This window comes from Lynx canadensis, chromosome B3, assembly GCF_007474595.2.
Source record: "Lynx canadensis isolate LIC74 chromosome B3, mLynCan4.pri.v2, whole genome shotgun sequence".
In the NCBI taxonomy this organism is placed as follows: domain Eukaryota; kingdom Metazoa; phylum Chordata; class Mammalia; order Carnivora; family Felidae; genus Lynx; species Lynx canadensis.
Genome location: NC_044308.2, coordinates 88,494,043 through 88,521,067, shown reverse-complemented (window position 1 = coordinate 88,521,067; position 27,025 = coordinate 88,494,043). Strand labels below are relative to the sequence as shown.

At 37.7% G+C, this 27,025-nt stretch overlaps 1 pseudogene; it reads left to right on the top strand.

The window, feature by feature from the left end:
• Positions 1–14,385: 14,385 nt before the first annotated feature.
• Positions 14,386–19,829, top strand: LOC115517064 (annotated as a pseudogene).
• Positions 19,830–27,025: the final 7,196 nt, after the last annotated feature.

Genomic DNA, 27,025 nt, shown 5'->3' with positions numbered 1-27,025 from the left:
TTATTCCATGCCAGAATCTATTTTGTTCAAGGTGAACGTTTGAAAGGAAGTTGTACAAGTTCATAGAGAAGGACACTGCATCTTTTCTATTCTGCCCTTTCACTGCCACCCTTATCCACTCTTCAGTCATGCTGTAAAATATGCCAAAACCATGAGGCCAGTTCAATAGACAAGTGGATCCAGACCTATGTTTTTCTGAATGCCTATAATGCCACCACAAGACTACAAGACTCATTTCACCTTTACTGCTGCTTGATGAGCTGAAACTCAGGCATGCCAGAACCTTCTGAAAACATGGAAAGCCACAAAGCAGTGTCACCTGGATGAAAGAAAAATGAAAGCCTCCCCAGGTAAGAGAAGCTGGAACTTCAGAGTAGAGCTTAGCACTCTAAAGCTAGAAGAATTTCCCTTCCAGAAAAGAATTATTATAAAACTACTGTAATTACCAAAAGTGAAAAAAAAAACAGAATTTCTAACTTTGCTTTTTACCGGACATGGTAAGAATTTCTAAAAATATACAGAATAAGAAGTAGGAAACAAAATCAGAAATTTTACAGTAGAAATTTGCTACCCTAGGGCACTGAATTGAGTCTTCAATGGTCTGTGAGGGTAAGAGCATCAGACCTCAAATGGCCTGGAACTTGAGCTCTTGAGCTGTGACTTCAAGAGGATTACTAAGAGTCATCACTCTTCTGGAAAAGATGGAGGTGTAAGGCACAACCAACATAGGAATGGGTACTAATCCTGACAGTGAAGAGCCTTAAAAGTGTGCAAAGTGCTCATAAAAGCTGAGTGGCATGAGGTAACACATCCAGCCAGAAAAAGAGGGCACAAATAGAAGGGAATACAGTAGTCTTCCCAAAGTGAAGGCCACAGGCTGATCGGTATGCTCTAATGCATCTGAAATTGCATGAATATAGAAATTTCTATGGTTTCATATTTCCTATTCTGTGTGATTTCATCTACAGTTTTGACTACATACCATATGCTGAAACCTCCAAATCCTACATGTCAAGCCTGTTTTATGTCTCATTTTCTAACTTGTTTAGCCAGCTGTTCAATATATTCATCATTTCTCTGTCATATCAAACAGTATTTCTGCACCTGATCTCATCACTTTCACCCTGCCCATATCTAAATGCTCCTTAATATTAGTTTAGGTTCTCCAAGAAGCAGATGCTACATAGGGATTAGAGATGCAAGAGCTTTACTGGAAACCCCTGTTAAGAAAAGATGGGCCCAGAGTAGGCAGAAGACCCTTCAGACCACAGTGTAGATCTGAAAATGTGAAAGGAAAGGATGGAGAAAAAAATCAAACAGAAAAAGCCACACACTGCAGTGCAGTTCTGAGAGTCTTAACCAGGCAAAAGGCAATTCCTTGAGCAAAAATTACTGGTAGAAAAGTCCCACACAGGCAGGAAGGGCCCGGCTCCAACACAACCACAGTCACCAGGCATTGGCTAGTAGGGGCTTAGTTATCCTTTGCACAGCCAATCCAAAAGGTGCTACATAGTTGGAGCCGTCAGTCACTATGTACCTTGTAACAGGTACTTTTTTTTTTTTTTTCAACGTTTATTTATTTTTGGGACAGAGAGAGACAGAGCATGAACGGGGGAGGGGCAGAGAGAGAGGGAGACACAGAATCGGAAACAGGCTCCAGGCTCTGAGCAGTCAGCACAGAGCCCGACGGGGGCTCGAACTCACGGACCGCGAGATCGTGACCTGGCTGAAGTCGGACGCCTAACCGACTGCGCCACCCAGGCGCCCCATTGTAACAGGTACTCTTAAAGGGACATGGAATGATGCATCTGCCTTGTCTTCACATTTCTTATTTTCTTTTACCTTGTGGTCCTGCCATCCTTCCAATTTACCCTAATTAGGAACCATTAACCATTTAATTCCTCTCCTACCTCCCAAATTCATAAATTTGCTTTTTAAGCATTTCCCAAATCCATCTTCTCTTCTCCATCCCCAACTCCAATTAATCCTGTTCAAATTTTCATTCTCTACTGCAACAAATTCTAACTCCTTTATTCATTTTATTCCCCCCAAATCCACCCAACACATAGGTTTGCCAGAGAAATATTCACACACATTCTTACCAGGGTATATAAAATCCCCACAGCCTAGGACTTCTGCCTTGTCTCCAGCATGGTCTCCAGTCTTCATGATCCAGAGACATTAAATGTTGTTTTGCACCTCCATGTCTTATGCTCTAATTTTTCCTTCTGCCTAGTATTCCTCTCATTTCTCCATTCCTGGCTCATTTCTAAAAATGTTCATTCTTTAAGATTCAGCTCAAGCATGATTTAATCTAGTAAACTTTCCCTGACCACACTGGGTCATATGTATACTCTAAGTTCACATAAAACCCATGCAATTTCTACTTTACATTATAAATATTTGCATCTCGAGCCTCCAAAACACCAAGTTTCTTCAGGGCACTTACTCACTTTGGAGAAAAAGCTTCAAGGTTTATTATTCATCCATATATTCTCTACACCTAGAAAAGTATCAGTATAGGGGGCACCTAGGTGGCTCAGTATGTTAAGTGTCCAACTTTGGCTCAGGTCATGATCTTGCATTCTGAGTTTGAGCCCTGCATGGGATTCTGTGCAGAAAGCTCAGAGCCTGGAGCCTGCTTCAGATTTTGTGTCTCCTTCTCTCTCTGCCCCTTCCCCACTTGCACTCTGTCTCTTTCTCTCTCTCTCAAAAATAAAAACTTTTAAAAATTTTTTTAAATAAAATTTTAAAAAATTATATAGGTGCTTAATATATATGGTTAAACAATTTATGGAAAGAGAAAAGGAGTGAAAGGAAATCCCTAAAGAACTATTAAACTGCTCAACATTTCCAAATTTCTTTGTCATAGCAAACCAAATTTGTCAAGTGCTATAATTATCTTTTATTTCAACAGTCCTGTAAAGTTTCCACTAGGTATTATATTTCCACTAGAAAATTGAAGATCAGTGAGGTCAAATAAGGTTTTGAGATTTAACCCATCATTTGATTCCAAAGGCTTTTTGTCATCTGTTCCCCTTCATAGTCCAATTTAATTCCAATGACTAAATTCGATGGTAGAGTCAACTCCATGGTATAGTCACCTCCAATTACACTCAAAGACATTAAGTGCCATACTGGAAAAGTAGGGACTTTAGAATAGACTTGGATTTGCCACTTACTAGCAGTGAGCATTGAGAAAATTATACCAACTTCATAATGTTCATTTATTTTTTCTGGAGAGAAAAAAAAAGAGTATACCAGTACCTATTTTGCAGGGATCCTTTTAAGGACCATAGAGAACAGATATATACCACCTAGCATGATGCCTTGTGAGACTTAAACATTTAATATATAGTTGGCAACGGTGGAATGGATAATTTCATCCAGACACAGCAGAGCTACTAATAATCAGAGAAATGGCCCACCACATTATATTCCTGCTCTGTCCCATCCTCAGAGATGGTAACAAAAGACTATAAACAATGAGTCAACAGTCCAGAGGGCAAATTTTAAAAGACAGACTTTTGTAACCATCAATAGGTTCATTAAATCTTTGAAGATAAATATACCTAAAAAATTGTCTGAAGATATATTCTTATGTAATATAATAGGTATAGTAGACAATTATAAACCTTTTTTTTTTTTTCTGTGCCCCTTGCTCATGGGGAAAATATCTTTTGAAAAAGGTATCTTCTTAGAAATTTGATATTTGGAGTTATCAAAGATACTGCAAAATGGAAGAATCCCCTCGAGTGCATTCTATTCACATAATAAACTAAACTAATCATTATTTCAGCCAGGTTATCTGCATATTTCCTGAGAGTATAAGGCTTAAAAAAGGTCTTGTTTCTTGGCGCTTTTCCTTCTTGCAGCAGCCAGTTGCACTGTGAAAACGTCATCTTTTAGCAATTCATGAAGATGACTAATGAACTCAGGATTCTCACTGTACCCCAATTGTTTATTACCCTATTCATATGTTCTGTTGGATAAAGAATTTGAAGCCAACTTATTTTAATTTTAACATTTTAATCCAAATCTTGACATCTTCAAAATATTACCAGATCTTTTAAAGCAATTTAAAAATCAATTTGAGAGCAAGTCTACATGGAAAGAGCAAGTCTGGACATGTCCAATTATTCAGTGATTGTTCAAAAATGGGAGGCAGGCTGATGATACAGACAATTTGTGCAGGTGTGGGAGTATTTTTAATGTTCTACTCTGTGGCAGAAATAAAGTGCAGATTTGGATCCTTCTATGAATATTTCTATCTTAACCTTTTCTGTCCTTTTGTTAAGTAGAAATAAATTATTTACATCTTTGTTAAAGCTTATGAAGAAAGATGAGTAGTGTGATACCCCAAGGATGGCTCATCTACTGTGGTTTTCCTGTTTATAAGATTTGTAAGATGGTTAATTCTGAACTCTTACTGGAAGCATTAAAATAAAATTGCCCTAAAAATTTCTGCACGCATGCACGCTTCCACACACACACTTACTCGTTTAAATAATTCATTCCATGTAAAAAAAAAAAAAGTTAAATATTTGCTAAAGTGCTTGAGATGTGGTGATGGAATGTTTTCTGCGGCTCATTATGGACCAATTTGTGCTCTATAGAAAGGTTGTCATCAGTAAAGATGGCCAAAATGACATGAGGAAAAGTGGTAACAATTAAGAGTAGAGCAGTTTTATTTCTGTATTTTGGTGGTTATCAATTGTTTTAGAGCTTGACTTGCCACCTTGCAATTAAGTATAACTATCATTTCTAAAGCAGAACATTTTGTTCAAAAGAAAAGCTTGTCTTATAGTTGAAGTTGGTAGATCTTTCCAACTGAGTGCTAAAAGGATTCCAGAAGTGACTACCCAGTGGGCATCCAAAGCTTGAGAACTAGCCATCTGCCCGTTGATTAAATCACTTTTCTGCCATAGGTTGATTTATGGGCACTAATTTCCAATCATTCTACAGACCTATATCTGAATCAGGTGATTGTACTCTAATTGTCCCTGTTTGAAAAAGCTCTATTTCTGATCATCTCAATCTCATCAGTTTCAGATTAAAAGTGTTCTTCAGACTTCAGAGCCACACTGCCCATAAATGTCACACAAGCCTAACAAAGATCTGATTTGCTGGAATATGTTTACCTTTATTAATATAAAAGATATAAAATTAATGAAGATAATTTTTCTTTTCTGATAGATTTCAGTGAAAATTGGGACTGTAGTATATTTCCCAAGAAAAAATCCTAGATCAATAGAGTTATCAAATATAAGCAGGGAATCTAGACATTTACTATTCAATGAAATCTGTATTTATGTGGCCTAATTATGGCAAAGTCATTTATAGTAAAAAACTCACCTCAACTTTACTGAACACCAGGATTACTGGTGTATTTTTCTGATGAAAACATCAAATTTAAAAGTCTACAGTGAGGGTAATGGCACTCTTATAGAGTTAAAGTCAAAAATACAATTTATCGAAGAACAAAAGTCCAAGGTGCCTTTTAACATAAGCAAGACCTTAAAACCATTCACTGAGACACAATTAATTCTAAAAACCAGCTTTATTATATCTAGGTAGTAGCATAGTATTTTAGTACTTCTAAAAAGATATTTTATCAATAAAGCATTGAGATTTTTAATTCAACCAAGTTTAAAGTAGCATTTGGGCCTAAAACAATAAGCATATCTTGGTGGTTTTTTAAAAAATCTGTTGCCTTTTTATATGTTGTGGATGGTCAACATTTGCAACTGTATGATTTTCTGGTACTCCATAAAAAAGACTGATTTCAGTTTACTACACTTTATGTTCCTTTTAAGACTGATAGTCATGGAGTCATTGTAATAAATTCAGATGATCATAAATTTCTTCCAGGAATTCTATTTTTTATACATTATGGCTTCCTTGGAAGCGATTTTATAATATGGTACTAATCAATATTCCATTGTATAAGGAACTATAGAACCCCAACTCCCAGGATGTAATTATTCAGTTCATAGTACAAATTTACCAATAAATATACTTGAAATGATGCTTGGGAACAAAGGACTTTTAGTAACATGAAAAAGACTTAAATTATGCTGAGGCACAGAGAAATATAATGTGGCCTATGTACACACTTCTCTGTCTGAATGCATTTGAGACTACTTTTGAAGTGTTATCTGTAACAAAGATCCCTTTCAACCTAAGAGAAACATTTGGAATGCTGAGAAATGCAAAAATCAGGCAACAGCAACATTGTCACACCATGTACCATGCAAACAGCATGTGGGGACAGAGGTGTTGTGCACAGCACACTTCGTTAGTTTGGTGAATATCAACTCAGAAATTTGAGTAAGCATTATTAGTCAAATAATTGCCACAGACAAAAATGCCCTTCAGTCTATTATGCCCCCTCTTTCCCTTGGCTTTGGGGATGGCTAACTTTGATTTGCCTTTTATCTAATTCAATCTCACCTGAAATGTACAAAAAAAAAAAATCCAACTATATAAAGCACTATGTTAGTCTCCTAGAAAAATTCAATGAAATATCAAAAATAGTCCCCAATTTTATAATACAAAGATTTGACTTCCAGCTCCAACACTGAGGAAAGGTTTCACAGGTGAAGAATTAGTAAGACATTTACTTTTTAAGAGTATAAGCCTCTAGACAAGATCTCAAATGGCTGCACATTGGAATAATCTGGAGAACTCAAAAAATACTGCAGTCTAGGCCCTATGCCCAGAAATCCTAACTGATTAACCTAGGAGATGGAAGACTTACGTTTCCCAAGGTTATTTTACTATTTAGACAATGTTAAAAACAATTACTCTAGGTCCTTCATTTATTTCAGTGGTTCTCAACCAGGGGTGATTTTGTTCCCTACTCCCTGGGGGACATCTGGCAATGTCTGAAGATATTTTTGATTGTTACTACTGGGAGAGTGCTACTTGCAACCATGGAGTAGAGGCCAGAAATGTTGGTGAACATCCTATAATGCACAAGACAGCTCCCACAAAGAATTATCAGATCAAAAATGTCCATAGTGCCAAGGCTAAGAAACCCAATTCATTCATTCAAGAAATATAAGCCAAAGAACCTGACTCTGTGCCAGATGGTGTTAGGTTCTGGGAACTCAGAACTCAGTCAAATTCTGACTTCATCATATAAACTAGCAGTATCTTTGGATAAGTTACAGAACCCTGCTATCCTCAGTTTTCTTATCTATAAAATAAAAAATATCATTTATCTCAAAATGGAAATTGAATTAGTTACAAGTAAAAACATTAGATAGATGCCCAGTACATAGTGGGTACTTAAAACTTTATCATTGTTGTGTTTTTTTTTGTGCAAGTATAGAAGTCAGTCAAATACAGAAGGTAATTCCAGGCAAAGGGAATATTGGGTGCAACAGTCAAAGGAAGCAATGACATACCATTTTTTTTTTATTTTTTTTTCAACGTTTTTATTTATTTTTGGGACAGAGACAGAGCATGAACGGGGGAGGGGCAGAGAGAGAGGGAGACACAGAATCGGAAACAGGCTCCAGGCTCCGAGCCATCAGCCCAGAGCCTGACGCGGGGCTCGAACTCACAGACCGTGAGATCATGACCTGGCTGAAGTCGGACGCTTAACCGACTGCGCCACCCAGGCGCCCCAATGACATACCATTTTTAAAGAACTACCCAAAGTTCACTATTGCTGGGCATAATGAGTAAGTTGGGGTTTAGCAAATATCAAAGATGGAGAGATAGGTAAGAGTAGTGGACTAGAGGCAAAAACTCTCCAGTTTTTGCCCCTCCCCGTTGTATCCACATATTTTGCTAGGTGTATTTCTAATTCCTTACACTGAAAGTCTATTCCTTGTAACTGGGCTAACATTGTGACTTACTTTGGCTAGTGTAAGCCAACAGAAGTAGCAGTTTGCCAAGACTAAGCCTAAGTATCAGAAAGCCTGTCAGTTTCTACCTCCTCTTCTGGAATTTTGCTCAACAGCCAGAAAACAAGCTCTGACTGACCTTTTGGATAAGGAGACTAGTGACCTGATCACTTTGTCACACCAGCCAAGAGCCAGCCACTGGGCACCTGCCAGCTAACCACAGATGCACAAGATCTAGGTGAGGTGAGCTAGGCCTGAGCAAGATCAACAAACACCCCCTGCTGACCTAGTAGAAAATAAATATTTGTTGTTTTAAGTCACTGAATTTTGGCTTGTTCTTGCAGCATTCTTGCAGCAATAGATAACTGCAGTATCCAGACACAGAAATACCCAGATTATGGGATATCATTATAAACCATGACTAGGAGTTTGAACTTTTATTTTGAACCTAATGAAGAGTCACTGAATAACTGTTAGCAAGAGACATTTAGGAAGAGTTTTAAGAAAAACTATTCTGGCAGCAAGTGACAGAGGGATCAGAGTGGGGCATGCCTAGAGTGGCAACTGGAGATGAAAAGAATTTGATGTCAGAGTTCCCACTGCTGAATCACTGCTAAATAAGAGGATTAAGAGCTATGAAAAATATTTTTAAAAATTTTTTTAACACTTATTTATTTTTGAGAGAGAGAGAGACAGAGAGAGGCAGAGCATAAGCAGGGGAGGGGGAGAGAGAGACACACACAGAATCCGAAGCAAGCTCTGGGCTCTGAGCTGTTTGTTAGCACAGTGCCCGACGTGGGGCTCAAACTCACGAACTGCGAGACCATGACCTGAGCTGAAGTCGGAAGCTCAACCAACTGAGCCACCCAGGCGTCCCAAGCTATGAAAAATATTTAATGGAAAATGTAGATTTTAAAAACTATGATTTATTAAATATTATATTAGTATCCTCCCCCCAAAAATTCTGGAAAGCTATTAAGTTCTCTAAGACTATTTGATGTCCAATTAACCTTGCTTTTATTTTTTATATGTTAAAAGAGTTGATAACAGACATAGTAGACCCTAATTCAAGCAGAAGTCAGATGGCTATTTTGGAGATGGTATGGAGACACTTCAGTGAATGGGGATGATAACTTCTAAGTTCCATTTCACATCTCCTTTCCTAGGGTTCTATTGGGAAGGAGAAGTAAAGTATTCGGAACTGCAGTGTACTTTTCTTTGTTTACAGTAGCCTGCCATCACTGCTGCCAGCAAATTTAGCAGACAACCTTTGGTCTCTGGACAAGCAGGACATGAATGACTGAAACCAATGTAAAGCCCTATGTATACCGATATAGAACACCCTAAGATTTATAGATTTACAGGAAAGTCAGACTATGTGACTTCCAAGGTTCTTAGTGAACAAATCAAAATCGAAAACAGAACTAAGGTCTTCAGTGATTTCCACACACTCCCCCCCTCCCCCGCCATTATATACCCATGCCTGCCTCTTGCTTCAATGCTCTACACTTAGCCATGAGAGTCTTTGAGTTTTAGAAAATAACCACTTAGCCTTTACCTAAATCATAACGAACGTTTTGTGAGCCCTTTCTATTCTCAGGCAGATCTTTTTCAATTTCATCTCTATTTCACTCTGCTACCCAGGCCAATGCTCACTTTAATCTTAGATTTTTTTCCTCATCTGTTTATAAGTTTCTCCTGCCTTTCTGCCAATCAAGTTTGCTCAAAATGTGAATCTCCTCCTTTTCCTATCCAATTCCCAAACCTAGCATTCAAAGTCAGTTTCTACATGGAACACAAACCTTAGCCATCTGAGTGCCTTTAAAATTTCAGTATGCAATCAGAAATAATTTCTCCACACATTTGGTCTGTTTCAATGCTTCCAAAATGACTACAATAAATCTGTGAATCATGTATAGAACATATTTTTTTTCCAGACTATAGTTTCTTTTATTACTTTCTAAGTCTTGGATAATTTACCACCCATCCCTTTCAAAGTACCTGCATCTCTCATGGTAGCAAGCGATACAAATGACACAAGCAATACAGCACACATTTCTCCCATGAGGAATGGGCTCCCTTTATGTACCTTCTCATGGATTACGCTTTTTTTAAAGGGTTTTTTTTTATTTCCTTCTTAAAAAGGGATAAAAACTTTTAAATTCAGACTTCATTGTCTTCAAAGTGAATTTTTGCTCTATATTGGAGCCTACAAAGTAGTTAAAAAAAATTAAAGTTTGCAAGACCCAGAAACATTCTTTGCAAGTTAAAAATATAGTAATCAACCTTATTCACAATTAAGATCATGATACAGAGATAGGGATCAATAATATGAAAAATATAGCATAGTTATTGACTGCCTTTATTTTTTTGTTTTAGTTTTTGTTATGAAAGTAATATATATTCTTCTATATTCACAATACAGAAAAAATTGGGAGGGGAAGAAGATCAAAAAGGCTAATGAAAGAATAACAAGATGGCAGAGTAGGAGGATCCTACATTTGTCTCCTCCCATGAACACAAATAGATAGCTATCAAATTGTCCTAAATACCCTAGAATAAACCTGAAGACTGACAGAACTCCACAGATAAAGGGAGAGAAAAGGCCACGTAGAGGACGGTAGGAATTGTGGAGACATGTTTTAGGGAAGAAATGGATCATGGATGCTATGGAGGAGAGGGATCCTGGTCATGGAGACGTGGGCTGGGGGGGGGGCGTGAGGGAGGAGAGGGGGTGGGGGGGGGGCGGGAGGGAGGAGAGGGGGGCGGGGGGGCGTGAGGGAGGAGAGGGGGGCCGGGGGGGGCGTGAGGGAGGAGACGGGGGCGGGGGGGGGCGTGAGGGAGGAGACGGGGGCGGGGGCGTGAGGGAGGAGACCGGGGCGGGGGCGTGAGGGAGGAGGGGGGCGTGTAGGATACGGGAGGGAGGGGCGTGGGGGAGGCGGGCGTGTAGGAGATGGGGGGGCGGGGGAAGAGAGGAACACATAGGGGGATGCACAAGGAGAGTGATTCCCCAAAGTCACTGGCTTGGAAAACAAGAGGGGCTGAATTTCCTGAGTTCTTGCAACCAGCAAAGTTTAAAGCCTGATGTTTTAAGGTCAGTGGGCTTGCTGGGATGGAGCCTGGAGGCCACTGCCTTGCTCCTGAAGAGAAAGCAGGCAAACAGCCCTGGGGTAGACAGTATGGAGACAGTACTCAAAGAATGCCTGGGGCAGAAAGGGGAGATTATTAGCTCATCTCAGAGAGTATCCTTAGGAGGCAGTGTTCAGAGAACAAGGAAGCTGACAGTGCCATTTCCTACCCCCACCCCTCAGCATAAACACAGAGCCACCAACAGGAGGCAGCTCAGGGCAGATGCTGGCTACCTGGCTTGGTTACACCAACCCGCACACCACTGTGCTCTTACAGGACTGCCCTTCTTGGTCAAGCTTGCCTCAGTCCCAGCATGGTGGGCACCTCCCTCAGAATACCAGCACAAATCCCTGCCCACACCATGTCTCCCAACCAGGGAGCTCTGAAGGACTTCAGTTCTGGTGGAGTTGGTGTCAGGTCTCATTTCACAAGCAGACCAGAGCACACCACATCAGGGGAGGGACTAAACACTGCCCATAGCAGCCAAGGATAGAGCATCCAGGACACAACAGCAGAGCACATGCAGCACGTACCAGACACACTCCCTGAAGTGCCAGGCCCTGGACACTACATGACCGTTTTTTCATAAGGCCATTACATTCAGGAGCAGGAGACAAAACTGGCTTTTGTAACACACAGAAGAAGGCAGAGACTTAGACAAAATGTCAAGATGGAAGAATTCATCTCAAAAGAACAAGGTAAGAGATCTAAGCGAAAAAGATCTAAGCGATAAAGAAATAATCTTAAAAACAGAAAGACAAAAGAAATCCTTAACAAAGAAAAGCTCATAAGGCTAGCTGGAGATTTATCAACAGAAACTTGGCAAGCCAGAAGGAAGTGGCATGATATATTCAAAGTGTTGAATGGGAAAAATCTGCAGTCAAGAACGCTCTATCCAGCAAAGCTATCATTCAGAATAGGAGAGATACAGTTTTCCAAACAAAAACTAAAGGAGTTCATTACCACTAAACCAGCCCTGCAAGAAATATTAAAGAGGACTCTGAGTGCAAAGGTGAGACCAAAAGTGACAAAGACAACAAAAGATCAGAGCAAATCTCTAGAAACAATGACAAAACAAATGGTAAAATGGCACTAAAATACATATAACTACTCTGAATGCAAATGGCATAAACACCAAAGACTTACGGTAGCAGAATGGAACAAAAAACATAACTCATCTATAAGAGACTCATTTTAGACCTAAAGACACCTGTAGATTGAAAGTAAAGGGGTGGAGAAATATTTATCATGCAAATGAATGTCAAAAGAAGTATAAGTAGTAATACTTATATTGGACAAACTAGACTTTTGTTGTTTTTATCCTGCATTGGTATCAGGGTAGTACAGGCCTCATGGAATGATCTTGAATGTGTTCCCTCCAGTACGCTATTTGTCAGATTTTGATAAATATTGTTATTTTTTTTTTAAATAAAATTTGCCAATGAAACCATGTGGTCTTGGGCTTTTCTGTTCTGGGAGATTTTTGATTCCTAATTCAACTTTCTGTTACTGTTATTGGTCTAAGATTTCCTACTTCTTGAATTCAAGATCCATGATTCAATCTTGGTAACATTTTTAGTGATTATCTGATTTTTCCCCCTAAATTATCTGATCTGTTATATAATTGTTTACAGTTTTTTTTTTTGTTTTTTTTTTTTTTTAAATACGGCCCTTACTTTCGATGTTTTGTTACTGTTTGTTCTGGTCTCTATTATACTTATGTCTGATTTTCCTTTGTTATTTCCTTCCTCTGCTAAATTTTAGCTTTCTTCTTTTTCTAGTTCCTTGTGGTATAATGTTTATTTTGCAAATACAAGCATTTGTAGCATAAATTTCACTCTAACATGTGCTTTTGTTCTATCCCACAGGTTTTGGAATACTGTTTTGTTTTTCTTCTGTTTTGATACATATTTTGATTTGCTATTTCTTATTTGGCCCATTGCCAGTGCAGTAGTGTGTTTAATATTTACATATTAATATTTAATATTTATATTGTAGATTTTCCAACTTCTATTGTTGATCTTTAGTTATGTACCATTGTAGCTGGAAAATATAAGTGGTATGATTTTAGTCTTCCTAAATTTGTAATATTTGTTATGTCTCCTTTTATGTGATTTAACCAGGTGATTTGTCTTTGTACCTGAAGAAAATGTGTGTATTCTATTTTTCTTAGATGGGATACACACACACACACACATATATATATATACACACACATATATATGTATGTATGTCTTTTAGAACTATGTATTCTGAAGTATGCTTCAAGTAAAAAAATGTTCTTGTTAAAAGAAAATGACTTCAAGGGACGCCTGGGTGGCTCAGCTGGTTAAGTGGTCAACTTCAGCTCAGGTCATGATCTCACAGTTTGTGGGCTTGAGCCCCACATCAGGCTCTGTGCTGACAGCTCGGAGCCTGGAGCCTGCTTCAGATTCTGTGCTTCCCTCTCTCTGTTCCTCCCCTGCTTGCACTCTCTCTCTCAAAAATAAAGATTAAGAACAAATATTCAATAACTTTGACAGTGATCATTTAAAATAAAGCATATCAGAGAGGAAGTTAGTGGGGAGACAGGTGAAATAGGTGAAAGGAATTGAGAGTACACTCATGAGTAATGATGTATAGGATTGTTCAATCACTTGTACACCTGAAACTAATAACACTATATATTCATTATACTGGAATTAAAATAAAAAACTTAAAGAAGCGGGGCACCTGGGTGGCTCAATCGGTTGAGCATACGGCTTCAGCTCAGGTCATGATCTTGCGGTTTGTGAGTTTGAGCCCCAGGTCTGGCTTGTGCTGACAGCTCAGAGCCTGGAGCCTGTTTAGGATTCTGTGTCTCCTACTCTCTCTGCTCCTCCCCCGTTCATGCTCGGTCTCTCTCTCTCAAAAATAAACAAACATTAAAAAAATTAGAAAGGCTAATGACAACTACTAACATTATTACTATGGTTGACCCTTGAACTTCCAGGGGCCAGGGGTGCCAACCCCTGTGCAGTTGAAAATCTACATTTAATAATTCTGACTCCCCCAAAACTTAAATATTCATAGCCTACCATTACCAGTAATAGTCAATTAACCCACATTTTTATGTTATATTATTATATACAGTATTCTTAAAGCAAGCTAGAGAAACGATGTGAAGGACATTATAGGAGAAAATACATTAACAGTATTGTTAAAAAAAAAATCCATGTGTAGGCAATATACCTTCTATTTCTATTTCTTGCTTCAACAGCCTGTGGATGCAACAGACCCAGGGACACCCCTCCTTCTAGCCTCCAGCTACTCTTCTACTTCCTTTCCAGTCGCAACCCTAAGAACCATCTTCCAGCCATCCTCCACCTCTGGAACAATCCAGCACCACTTTTTGAGCTTAGCTTCTTATTGCTAATCAATGATGAGCTCCCAAATTAGTTAGAATTATTCCACCTAAATGGAGGCCATCAACAACCTGGTCAACATGAATCTACAGGCCTCTTATACCTACCTTTCTGGGCTCTTATTTCAACTGCAATCATGCAGCTTTTAAGGGTATAGATCACTTCTTTCAGGACCTGCAGGGTATCAAGCATATCTAAGATCAAAAATCAATGCTGTGGTCATACCCTCTTCCAAGATGTGCAGAAGCTATCCCAAAACCAGTGGGGCAAAACACTGGACATCATGGAAGCTGCCATGGTCCTGGAGAAGAACCTGAACCAGGCTCTTTTGATTTGCATACTCTAGGTTCTGCCCCTGCAGACCCCCACCTCTGTGACTTCCTGGAGAACCACTTCCTAGGTGAGGTGAAACTTGTCAAGAAGGCACCTGACTAACCTCCCCAGGATAGTTGGTCCCCCAAGTGGGGCTGAACAAATATCTCTTCTAACAGCACACCCTCAAGCACAGGTAGGAGCTTCTGGAGCCCAAAAGCAATTGTGGGGCTCTCCCTGGCATCCCCCTGGTTCCAGAGCTTCTTTCAGTATCTGCCTGCAGCTGCTAGACAACTTTTTTTTTCAAGAACTATCCTGGAGCCCCTTCCCAAAGGGAAACAATAAAGCTTTTTGGTTGGGGGCAGGGGTGGGGCAGATATAGGTGGACCTGCCCAGTTCAAACCTGTATTCAGGAGTGCATGTGATTCGTTTACTAGTCTTTTTTCAATAAATACTTTTATACAATTCACTGTGCTATATTATCCAGGTCTAGAACCTTTTACTAAAAATTACAGCATAAGTATCACCCCATTTTGAGTATAAATTTATTATAACATTTACAGTGTTCTAGGTTCTGTGCTAAGAGTCACATAAGTGGTTAATCTGATCATCACAGCCACATTTTAAGGTAATCATAATTTTATAAATTAAGGTAATTGCCCTAACTCTAAAAGTAGGGAAATTATGACATCCTGCTAACGTTTTAAAAACATTTTGTAGAACTAGTGCGCTTATTGAAATCTAGTCCAAACCTTCTGAATCAAAATCTCAGAAAATAAATTCAGTCAGCACCCCAACTGATTTTTCTGCTCTACAAAAATGTGAGCACTGTTGCCCCTTTGTAATATAGCTTAATTTGCCTCATCTACCTATAACCATTAACAGATTTATTTACATCCTTCATTTTCTCGGTCACTTATTTTGAATCATACTTAGGGGCATTAGAGCAAGGCTTATGCAGGATTAGCTTAGGGGGATTTTCTAAAGAAGGCCATGGGGGAGAAAATGAATTAGTTGACTGTTTCCACCTGAGGTACTTACAAGGTAGGGAAACAGTACTGCATTCCTCCTAGTACAGTTTTTTTTTAAGATTTATTTTGAGAGAGCACGCATAAGCTGAGAGAGAGAGAGAGAGAGAGACGAGTTGGATGCTTACCAACTGAGCCATCCAGGCGCTCCTATAATGTCTTTTACCTCAGCTTCCAGAACAATTTCAAGTTTAGTTGGCTTTCACCTAAATGCTTTAATTTTTTCTAGTTGCTTCTGCTGCCTATTTTATTTTCATCTTGAGACTTCTCACCAGCCTTTTCACTCATGCCTGAATTTCTCAGGAGAGAAGTTATTTCTTTTAGAGATTTAGTAGTTCATGTTTCTGTCCAAGGCATGTTCCTTCTGGAGGTCACCCACACCCACCTCATACCTCAATATTTGCTACACTGCCCACATATTGTAGAGGTAGAGTCTGTATACAAATCTCTGAAAGTGATTCTATTTTGTAATGCATATCATCTGAAAGGAGATGGCACACTTAGAACCGCTAACTTACTTTGGGTGCTAAACAGATAAAATTCAGACTAATGCCCAATAAATCTCATGATAAAACTGAGGTACTGATTTCAGCTCAATTTGGAGGCTATTGCTGATTTGATTTCTATACTAGAACACAGCAGTCTATTTCAGCTCCTTAGGATTTCCTTTTTCTTGTAGAGTTAGGCATGTAATTTCCAAGGGCACAGTCCAAGCCTTGTGATACAGTGTGTCAACACTGACAGTTAACTCAAAAGTAATGGAGTCATTCACTCAATTCTGTGCTACCTATCTTCTGAAATGTTCAACTGGGCCATATGGTTATTACCAAATATGTGCAGAATATGGCATTTGTGGTCACAAACTTTAGATCTCTCTCATCTTGATTCTTTTTTTAATGTTTATTTTTGAGAGAGAGAAATAAAGAACAAGCAAGGGAGGGGCATAGAGAGAGAGAGTGCGGGAGACAATCTGAACAATACTCTAGGTTCCAAGCTGTCAGCTCAGAGCCCAAAGCAGGGCTTGGACCCACAAACCGTATGACCTGAGCCAAAGTCAGATGCTTCAACAACTGAGCCATGCAGGTGCCCCATTGATTCTTAATTTTGAGTCATCTCTAACTTGAATGAAAAATTTAGTGTAAGTAAAACCTTGGTTTGCAAGCATAATTCGTTCCAGAAACATGCTTGTAATCCAAAGCACTTGTATATCAAAGAGAATCTCAAGAACCATTCAGGTCACATACTATTCATATTGCAAGACACCACTCATTTATCAGGTGAGAATTTATTAGACATGTTTGCTCATCTTGCAAACACTCACTGAACAAGTTACTTACAATCCAAGGTTTTACTGTACTTTCCTTAGAAATATTTCTTGACTAATTTCTTTTCTGAGCCCCTGAATGAGTATAAAACTCCATTGTCCATTTCTTAGTAGTTGTGAGAGGTCTTCAAACTTGTAACTCAAATATTTTCCTAGAATATTACTAATCAATCACTTAGATTTTGCCTAAGATATAAAGAGCACTTCCAATATGGAAGACATATTTGTTTTATTCAACTATTTTTTGGCTGAGAAAAGTTTTCTTCCATTATGGTTTTTTTAATTTTTTTAACATTTATTTATTTTTGAGAGATACAGAGACAGAGTATGAGTGGGGGAAGGGCAGAGAGGGAGACACAGAATCTGAATCAGGCTCCAGGCTCTGAGCTGTCAATGCTTGATATGGGCTCAGGTCATGATCTCACGGTCATGGGACCAAGCTGCACATTGGGCTTTGTGCTGAGCAGAGTCTGCTTGGGATTCTCACTCTGTCCCTACCCCACTAGCTATCCTCAAAATAACCAACCTTAAAACAAAAGGAAAAAAAATAGAGTTCCAGCTCTAATGTTAAAAATTTAGAAGTGCTAGAATATAAGCTTTACAATGTCAAAATAATTATCAAGTAATTGAAAATCTTGGACTTGGAAGCAAGTTTACTAGGCGTTCATTTAGTAATTTTGGATAAATAGAAGATTTACTATTTGTTCTCAGTATGTTAAAGTGTCTAAATTAAATGGCTTAATGGCCATTTAGTTTATCAAACTGAACAATTTGACTTTCATCAAGATCTGTAATTTATGATCTATTTTTGATAAGTATCTATTATAGAATAAATTACTTATCAATCCAAGAAGAGGTAATTTACTATGTAGGTGAATTTTTAATTCCTGCTGAGAAAAATCTAAGTAAAAAATGCCCTTACAAATATTGTCAGTCTTGATATATATAGTTATGAGCTTGGCAGTAAAACAAATTAGCAGAGTCTCTCAGTTCACATCTGCTAACAAGGAGTTTATAGTTCTCAATTTATTTTGCTTTCAAAAAGGAGTAACTTATGAGAGACTATATTTACATCCCTATAATTCTTACTTGTGATCATTTTCTCTGGCACTTAGAGTTATGTAGTAGAAAGTAGTTCAAGACACTCTTTAGAGCTAAAGACAAAACCAGATAGTCAATTCAGTATCCAAATAGTAATTTAAGCTCCTAGATTGGTACTATAATAAAACAAATATTCTGCATAATAGGAAAACTGATGGTAATAAGGAGTTTAAGTTGACATTGCACAATGGTCTGTCCTTGGTAAGCTACAGCAGAGTTTTTGGAACTTTGCAAAAAACAAAAACACCTAGTTTTGTGAGACACTAATGGCAATGCTAACAAAACAAATACTATTACCATAGCATACTTTCCAGTAGTAAAATATTTAGGGAACACTATATGCCTATCCCACACTCAGAATATTAGGTTAGAGCTCTGAAAAGTACAATACTAATTAAAAAAAAAAAAAAAAACTTATTGAACTCCATATTTCCTAAACTCACAAATAGGAAGATACTTGTTTTGTCACATATTCAGTAATAACCTAAGGAAAGTTATTCCATGAAACATTCCTTAAGAATCTGTCCAAAGGTGCGTCTGGGTGGCTCAGTCGGTTGGGCATCCAACTTCAGCTTAAGTCATGATCTCACCATTTGTGAGTTTGACAGAGGGACCTAGCCAACCCAGTAAGATATAGTAAAAGGCAGTTGGGGGAGGGGGGGCGGAATACCCAGATCTATGCTTTTCTCACTCTGATCACCTATCTTTGGTCCCCTTGGCCAAACACAACCAAAGCTGGGGAGTAAGGGACCACATTAATTCTGTCTATAAAGTTTAGCCTCCTTGTGCACAGAGGATATAAAAAGGTAAATAATAGATCTGGATGGGCACAGTAATACTGTATCTGAGGTCTAATAGGTTTTCCTTCCAGTTATCATATTAGTTTTTTTTTCCCCCCAAAGATTATTTTGTTGAAACATTTGCCTATCAATATTTACTAAGCGTCTACTACAATAGGAAAACAAAGATCCTGAAGGAGCGGACAGCCACAAGTCATGAGAGAAAAGTAACTATGTGAACTGAAGTGCAATTTAATTAGGACTATAACATAAGTATGACTCAATTCCTTTAAGTTTACAAGGGAGAAGAGTAACTCTGCTTAGGAAAACCAAAAGGCATTAGACAGGAAGTGATATTGAATGAAGTTATGAAGCATGAATAGAAGATTTCTAGGCAGGGTGGCTGGCAAATCAGGGAATGTATTTCTAACAGAAGGGACAGCATGTACTAGGCAGGGGTGTGTGAAAAGGCAGGCATATTTTTTGCAGGGATTGGTAAGAGATGTTTTTTTGTTTGTTTTGTTTTGAGAGACAGAACATGAGCAGGGGTGGGGCAGAGAAAGAGGGAAGCAACAGAATCCAAACCAGGCTCCAGGCAAGATCATGACCTCAACTGGACGTTCAACAAACTGGCCACCAGCCCCCCTTGTAAGAGGTTTCTGAATTGTTTACTTTGTAGGGCATGCTATGGAGCTGTGGTAGGTTGAAAATGCAAGCACTGTTTAGATACTTATAATTCTAGGACTCTGGAATTTGTTCTGTACTTAAATGTTTTCAGGTTTAATTTTTAGAAAAAGAAATTACAGATTAGTAGCTTTGTGGACTACAGATGGGGTAATATGGCTCTGATCCCCAACCCCAAGATGAAATTTACTTATTCCATCCTTCTGAGGCTGTGGGTTGCACTGATACCATAGAGAACAACTTTTCTGTTTTCGTCTAAGATGGTTGCAACATGATCGATTCAGTGCAATTTTAGATGTGCTATCTGAAATTGTAGCTGTTCAAACAGTATAAGACAACCTGCTAGAAAAGAACAGCCCAAACAGTTCTATTAGTAGGCTCACTTTATGATAAATATCACTGTAGTTGTGCTAGATAATAACTGGCAAGAGCAAACTATACAAATTTTGCCCTGTATGTTTCACAGGAGTCCTCAGTGCCAATTTTCATAGAAACTTAAATTAATCCTTTCTCCACTGCCTTGTCCAATTAACTGTTCTCCAGTTAACTTTAAAACAAAATAAGATTTCCAATAAAAGACTTTAGGGCACAACCTAACTTTGGGTGGCATTTACAAATTACCTCCCCTTCCGTGCCTGATTATGACCAGATCAAACCGTGAATGAACCATTCTGAATTACGGAATGTAATGAACCAAAGAAATAGAAATGTGCCTGTGGGGATAAAAGTTCATTCTCCTGAGGTGTTTCTAGATTTCTATCCTGTGTGATGTTTCTCAGATCAATGCTTAAAAGAAAATCTCAAAAATAGTAGCAAGTGTTTTATTTTGTCTGAAATATGTTTTTTCCTTAGGCCCCTATTCATTTCTATCTTGGCCACCAAATAGACTAACATGTTAGGGGACCAATACATAACACTTTTTGATAATATTCAAAAAAAAAATGTGTACCTGAGCACCCTTGACACCTAAAGCCTGTTTGCATTGTAGCTTTGTTTTCTTAGAAGAGATGATTTTTGCCTGAAATAGCCCTTCACCAATCCCCATTTCTGCCCCCTTCCCCCACAGTAAGCTCTCGCCCTCCCACACCATCCCTATCCTATGTGCCTTTGTATTTACCTCATAGCAGTTAGCATATCAATACAACAATTATTTCTCCACATTTTTCACTCCCTTCCTATACTGTGACTCTTTAATCTCAGGAATTATTTCTAATATACCTTTGTAACCCCAGAAAGCAGTTAATGAGTATATGATAAATTGAAGGGACCTTTATCATAAATAGCAACCACTGAAATATGCAACTTATTTTTCTAGTCCTAATCATACTGCCAAATTCTTACCCCAAGAAATCAATCATGAGTAGCACCACTGAATGAGAACTGGAGTATGAAGCTGAGTTGCTCTAAATCATAATATTTCAGAGATTAGAATAACTTCACCTCACCCCAAACTAGTTGATGCTTATTAGACCCCAAAGTCTCCTCCAAATAGACTTTTAACCTGCCATCCATTTCAACTGTGGTTCTCATTTTGGCTGCCACATCTCCTTGATGTGGCAAGTACTTGAATCTTGTAAGTACTTGCACAGCCTTAAACTTAAAAGATCTTTATTTTTAAAAGTTACAACTTCCAGTTGGAAGTAAATTAACTACAGTAAAAAATGTCTGGACAAAATACAAAAAGGCAATTACCTAAAAATTCTGAGAACTAAGTAGTAAGTACATTGGAAAAGATAACGTAAAGTGACTAGTAGTTTCTAGGAAATCCCCCCTCCTTTACTTATTACATATTGAATTGTGTCCCTCCAAAAAAATATGTCAGAGTCCTAACCCCTAGTACTTAAATGTGACTTTATTTGAATATAGTGTCCTTTCAGAGGTAATCAAGTTAAAATGAAGTCATTAGGGTGGACCTTAATCCAATAAGACTGATATCCTTATAAAAGAAGAAAATTTGATCACGGAGACAGACATGCACACAGTAAGAATGCCATGTGAAGATCAGAATTTTACTGCCACAACCAAGGAGCTTCCAGAATCTAGGAGAGAGGCCTAAAATAGATCCTACCCTAGTGTGGAGGGAATATGGCATCTGGTTCTGCCAACACCCTGATCTCCATTCTAACCTTCAAAGCTGTGACAAAAATTTCTGTTTAAATCACTTACTCCATGGTTATTTGTTATGGAAATTCTACAAACTAATATACCATCTTTTCTCTCTCAGCTTTGACCAAAGGATGGCCCCAGTTATGGAAGAATTCAGTGAGCACAGAGAGCAAAAATCTCAGGGAATTCCTTTCTGGAAAGAGAACAAGAAAAGCAGATCCTAGAAGCCAAAGAGTGTAGCAGGGGGGCAGCAGGAGGTGAGGGGAGGGAGGAATTCCTGTAGAGAGATGGAAATAGGAATTTTCTAATTCTATGATCTAGCAAAAGTTCTCAGCTCACCCCTGATTCATGTGTTACATGCACAACAGAAACCCAGATCACAGCTAAGGTTAAAAGCTGAATAGTACAAAACACGATTACTTGCTGAAATAAGCCCTGAGTGGCATGCACAGAATTTAGTCAAAACACAGAAGGCTTTGAAAGTTGAACTGACATTGGAAATCCTGCCCACAAAAAAACGATAAACCTATGCTGGCTATAGGTTGATTGCCTCAAAAATTTAAGATGGTTGGGCTGGGGAGGTAGAAATCAACATGATCTGGAGAACTAAAAAAACTCATGATGTGACATTCAAAATATTACAATAAAAACTTACCCAACATGTAACTACAAAAATTTGATCAACTCTCAGTGGAAAAGACTCTCAATTACAATCCTAAAATAACCTAGATGTTGAAATCATCAACCGAGTACTTTAAAGCAGCCTTAGTAACTATGCTTGTGAAATGTTACCAGATACAGGAGTGAAAAGTAAAATAAATGTTACATATTTGCCTAATATTTTTATCCTAAGTTATTTAAAAGATTTTTTTTGATGAAAACAAACAAACCCCACACTTTTTCTGGTGGGGTTTTTCAATGTATATAGCTGTAATATGGCTGACCACTCTAAAATACAGGGAGAAGGATAGGGGTGGCTGGCTCAGCTGGTTAAGCCCCTGACTCTTAGTTTCAACTCAGGTCATGATCTTGCAGTCATGGGATCAAGCCCCTCATCAGGCTCTGTGCTGGGCAGGGAGCCTGCTTGGAATTCTCTCTCTCCTCCCTACCCCACTTGTGCATCCTCTCAAATAAATTTAAAAAAATAAGTAAATAGGATAGAGAAGGATAAAGGGGCTATGCTTACTATAAGATTCTATATTTCACTTAAATAAAATACTAACTCTATATAGACTCTAAAAGATTAGTTGTGTATATTTTATTTCCTAGCATAACTGGTTAAATATGTGAAGCCAATAGAGCCCAGAGGTTAAAAATGCTACACTGAAAAATACTGGAATAACCAAAGAAGGGGGGAAACGCAGAATAGGAACATCAAAGAGAAGAAATGCTAAAATAACGCTTCTAAAATCTAGCCCATATCAATAACTACATTAAATAGAAAAGGTCTAAACATACCAATTAAAAGATGTGTCTGGTTGGATTAAAAACATTATATCCATTCCACAGAAATCCACTTCAAATATGACATAAATAGATTAAAAGTAAAGGAGAGAAAATTCGCCCTAGATAAAAGCTGGGGTGATTATAGTAATAAAAATAGGGTTCAAAATAAAAAAATAAAGAAGGACTTAATAAGAAATTAAGTCTATTCACAAAGACATAATTAGCTTAAATGTGTATTACCTAAAAAATAAGCTCAAGATACATCTTTTAAAAATGGATAGCAGTGGTAGAATTAACTCACACTATATGTGCAGAATCCAACATGCTCTCTCAATAAAAAAATACAGCAAAAAGAACAAAAAGCAACAAGGATATAGGAGATTTTAGCAGTGTTATTCACTGACTTGACCCTATTGACATTATAGAATATTTCACCCAACAGCCAAATCCACATTTTCAAGGACACATAAACATTCACCAACATAGATCATAAAAACAAGCCTAAACAAATCTTAATAAATTTGAATAATTAATGTTCTAGGAAAGTGTGTTCTCTAACACCTGAATCAAAGAGGAAGTCTCAATTAAAAACCATTTTGAATTAAATGAAAATACAACATCCTAAAATTCAGGGGATATAGCCAAATCAGTGCTTAGAAGGATATTTATAGCATTAAATTTATGTATTAAAGAAAAAAAAAAGGTATCAAGTAGTTGTTCTACCTTAATCTGCCAAAGAAAAACCTTAATAAACCAGAAAAATAAAAGTACAAGGAAATAGGGGAAAAATAAAATTGAAAACAAAAAAGGGGGAAAAATGAAACCTAAAACTGAGGTTTTAGGGGGAAAAGGGGGAAAGGAAATTGACATTCAGCCAAATCAATACAAAAAAAAAGGAAACAAAAATTACAAATATCAGGAATTAAAAAGGAATCATAACTATAGATTCTACAGTCATTCAAAGTATAGTAAAAGTAGACTAAGAAAATACTACAAAAATACACCAAATTTGACAACTCAATAAAACATAAGCTCCTTGAAATACACAACTCCCCAAATTCAAGCCAACTAGATAACCTGAGTCGTATGCATATTGGAAACTATGAAACTGATGAAAGAAACCATAGGTCTAAATAAATACAGTGCCATCATCTTCATGAACTGGAACACTTGATACTTTTAAGTAGACCATATTCACCAAGTGATTTCTACATTTAATAAAATCCTACAACAACAACAACGTTTAGATATTGACAAGTAAATTCAAAAATTTATATAGAAAAGCAAAACACTAGAACAGTCAAAACTCCACCAAGAACAAAGGTGGAGAACACATACTAATTTAAAAACTTACTGAAAAGCTACAATGATCAATAGTGCTATATTGGCAAAAACATAAATGGTTCAGTTTAATAGTCTAGAAATTCACCCACACAAATAAAATTGAAGAGAAGCTCACAAGCAATTCAATGGGGGACGGGGGGAATAACTTTCTCAAAAAATAAATAAAGTGAGAATAAATCTATATAGGCAAAAACAAAACAAAAAAACAGGAAAACAGAAACAGGAAAAAAAACTTCAATCCACAACTCCAAGTTCATGGTAAACCAAAATTTAAAAACCTGTAACTGTGAAACTTCCAGAAATTCTTTGTGATCTTGAGTTAGGGTGAAGTATTCTTAGATACATTAAAATCATGATTCCTTAAAAAAAAAAAAAAAAAAAGGATAAATTTAACTTCATGCAAAACTGAAAGTTATGCTCTGTGTAAGACACTGTCAAGAGAATAATAGGAATAAGCCATGAAAGTGGGAGAAAATATTTGCAAGTCACATCTGACCATGGATCTAGAATTGAAGAACTTTCCAAACTCAGTAAGGAAAAAAAATGGGCAAAAAACTTGCAGATACTTCCACCTAAGAAGAAATACAGATGGCAAAAAAGTACATAGAAAGAAGCTCAACATTAGTCATTAAATAAATGCAAATTAAAACAAGACTGGACTACATACCTACTAGAAAGATGAAATTAAAAAAAAAAAAAAAAAAAAGGTTAGTGTATACATAGCTACCAGAACATGAGTTTCAGTGAAAACGAAGTGGTAATTTCACTTTAGAAATGGTTTGTCAATTTCCTATAATGTTAAACATAATAACTTTATGACATGGTGATTACTCTTCCACATATTTACCCAAAAAGAAATTAAAACAGTGGTCACATCAAAACCTGTATTCGAAATGTATCAGAAAATTTTAAGACTTCATGTTTCCCTGATGCCTCAACATCCCCCAAAAATAGGTTGGAGCATTCCACCCAGGCAACCAGGTAACACCAGGATAAGACTTGTCCTGGCTGCCACAGTGCCTCTCTTGCCCTCCCCTGGCTATGACCCAGTGACAGTCCAAGTGCACCAATAATTTCCCTCATACCTTTGCTGGGAACTCCCACCCTGAGCCCAGTAGAGGCATTTGTCCCTGGGTCCTCAACACTCTCAGTTTCCCACTTGCTGGGCTCAACCCATTCCCTAGAAGCTCCTCTGTATGGCCCCTCTATCTCCTCTTCTAGGACCTAGGAGTAAAGTAAGCCTTGATTTTCATATGCCAGGAGTTTATTTCTGTGACCATGTTAGAATGACCCTTAAAGGCCACATGAGGGGGCCTTATTGCCCCATTTACAATACAAGAAGTTTATAGCAACTTTCTTCAATCAGTCAAAACTGAAAACAACCCTGTTATCTTTCAGTTGGTGAATGAACACATCAACAATAAAAAGAAATGGACACAACAGCATAGATACATCAGACTATATTCAGAGAAGCCCGAATCAAAAAGCCTTACATTATATAGGCTATTCATTTACAAAACATTCTGGACAAGGTAATACTGCACAGACAGAACAGATCATTATTGCCAGGGGTTGAGGCAGGAGGAAATGTTTAGTCAATAGGGGCGGCATGAAGAAATAATTTGGGGTATAAGATTCTTCGTATCTTGATGGTAATAAATACTGTCCCTTGTTATAATTCTTATAACCAAATACCAAAAGAATTAAGTCTATTGTGTATAGTTTTTACAATAAGTTTTTAAAAGCATTTAAAGTTAATTTCTGGAGTTTTCTATTGCTCTCAGAAGATGGGTAAAGTATGGAACTACTAGGATGCCAACAATTGGGCTCTCTAAATATTTATGACCTAATGAAAAGACAAATATATTAAGACCCATAAATAGGTTTTTCTTTATTAGGTTTGACAGCAATTTTTTTTTGTAGATTAATACTGTTCTTCCCTATCTTAACTTCATTTGGTAGCCAGGTGGCAAATTCTAGAGCTGTAAACTCTTGGGCTTCTTATCTAAAAGCATAATGTTAAAAACAAAAAATACTATTGAGATATTGTGATATGTAAAAAATACATATTTGATCACTTATTTGACAGATATAGTTCTTAAATATGTATTTCACTCAGATGACAAAAAGATAATTCTCCTATATATTTGGTCTTTGTCCATAGTTCCTGGTTCACAGCTCCAATGACCATTGTGATTTCCTATGATAAGAGCATGAAGTTGTCTTTTGCTAGGTTACTGAGTTGACTTTTGAACCTCACCTAAAGGCAGAAACTGGTTGCCAGGAGGACCCACGATGTGATTAGGGAGTAGGACTTTTAGCCCTACCCCTACCCCCAGAGAGAGATTAGACTTAGTCAATCATGATTATGTAAGGAATCCTCCATAAAACAGAAAAGGAGGTGGTTCAAAAGAGCTTCCAGAGGTTGGTGAACATAGAGATGCTGGGAGAGTGGTATTCCTGGAAAGGGCATGGAAGCTCCACACCCTTTCCCCATATCTTGCCCCATGTATCCCTTCATCTGGCTGTGGAT